The 2045-nt window shown below is 43.3% G+C and overlaps 1 protein-coding gene across 1 annotated transcript in view; it reads right to left on the bottom strand.

Annotated features, from left to right (window-relative positions):
- LOC109475408 overlaps nucleotides 1-2045 on the bottom strand; it is a 5923-nt gene that overhangs the window by 2571 nt on the left and 1307 nt on the right. The window lies entirely within an intron of this gene.

Below are 2045 nucleotides of genomic sequence, written 5' to 3'. Positions count from 1 at the left end.
TTTAACACGGCCAGAAGAAACCTCATTGATGCGGCCGGCCACGAGGCGGCACGAGCTTACTGATCGAATACACAACGCAGTTCGGCACGGGGCTGAATATGTGCTTACGGGGAGGAAAGACCACTGGCATTTTTTTTTCATATTATATCAATCAAGTAATGAATAAACACCTCATGAGTTATTGCATCCGCCAAATCGCTTTAAATAAAACAGTGGTTTTCAAAAATGAAGTCAGGGTTCTTGTAGGAATGGAGTAGTAATCCTGATATTGAAAGTCAAAATTCACACACATCTCGTAGTAGAACATTTCTCCCAAGACATCACGGCGCCCCATGGCCAGTCCTGTCAAAATTGATTGATGAACTCCGACGCAACCGCCGAAAGGGGCGGTTCGAGTTTCAGATCAAAGAAGTCGGTACAACTTTCGCTACACGCGTGCCAAGTTGTGGTCGGCAATTCTGTTTTACCAAGGAGAATTACGCTGCCAATAAAATGTTTCAGGGCTTCTATTTTATTCTACGGCGGCCGCTATTAGATGCGGAATACGATTTGGTAACAAATACAAACATAACACAGGCAGGTTGTAGCTTAAAGATTTAAACACAAGGAGCTTTGACTAATTTTCTACTGCAGTTTATATGGATTTTGAACACGTCTACTTTCTGTCAGTGTGTGTTTTTCTACCTTCATGGTGTAACCTACGAAAAGCTGAGGCTATTTTTTAATCATTCAGATTAAGGTTTAAACCTCCTTGTGCAGATTATACTAGTACTAATTTATAGCAAGAATGAATATGGTGTGTCTGATAGTCGGAGACGCAACGGTCGTTTCAAAACCAGCTGCATGAGTCCGTTGCGTGTCATGTTTCCTTTTGTATCGTCGACAGCTCTCACTGAATATAACAGAACTTGGAAAAGTCTCGGGGTCACAACCCCCCATTTTTATATAAGATATATTTCACGTAATTAACTTTTTGTATGTTCTCTTTTATACATACAGGTGCTTAGACTAAAACTGTACGAGGGAGAATACTGCATGCGCATGCCGACCTGTTCTTCCAAGAGTTGTTATCAATATAGTTTTTGGAACGATCATAGTTTGTCCTAACTCTAGATTAAGGTTGCACCTTCTTGTTCCCAGTAACATATAGTGTTGAGACTGAACTGTTTGATATTTCGCTTTGTTGGTTGAATTCTGCTGACATGTGTGAATCCCCACGTTAGTAAAATTATAATTCCCTGAGTATCAAGCTAGCAAACAGTAAGTCAAAACGGAAAAAATCCAGAACAGATATTGGCCAAAACAATTCTATATTGGCAAGACCAAAGAGGTAAAAAAAAAGATCTCCCCCGCAAGGCCTAACGGCATGGATAGCTTTCCTCCGACGATCGGTGTCCGTGTGTAGCCTCCTTCGCAGTCTTGTTGGGCGTGGGCGTAATTTTTTCTGTGAGCGACGCGAGTAATATGCCGCCGCGAGGGACGATTTGCTGCCGAGGGACTTTTGCCACGGAGAGAAGGTTTCCGCGCTCCAACAAGTTGGAGTCGTAAAATGTGGTGAACCCATCGCTGTATTTGCTCCAAAGCAAATATTGGCCTTTCTAGTTATGTTTAGTAGTTTCAACGGGCGCTGCAAATGGTGATGTGTGCACAACGCAAACGTTTCGATACAACTAATTATTACTCCGTGAAGGAGGTCAGGACCTCCGGACGGAGTGTTGTAATCGGCTGATTTTTCATGTTCGCAGTCAAAACACTGGGTTCTCTTTGTGTAATCGGCACGCAATTTTATACGCCGTCTGCGGGCATGCCCGTGTTAATGCACGAATGTGTATTTTTGCCGTTGCTGCTTTCGCGGTCAATGTAATATCGCAGACGCACCCCTACAATTACGAGGCGAATTGGAATGGTCGAGAAAAACGCGTTGTTTGGAATAGCAGTGGGGGGGGGGTAAAAGTTCGATGGCAGATACGGGGTGGTTTTATAAGTGGTTCCAGATGTTTTTGCCCATGGTTAAGAGATGCCAAGTTTTTGGAAGATGTTCGCAG

Source organism: Branchiostoma belcheri, unplaced genomic scaffold, assembly GCF_001625305.1.
Source record: "Branchiostoma belcheri isolate BF01 breed outbred unplaced genomic scaffold, Haploidv18h27 scaffold339, whole genome shotgun sequence".
Lineage (NCBI taxonomy): Eukaryota > Metazoa > Chordata > Leptocardii > Amphioxiformes > Branchiostomatidae > Branchiostoma > Branchiostoma belcheri.
This window is presented reverse-complemented; position numbering and strand designations above follow the sequence as displayed.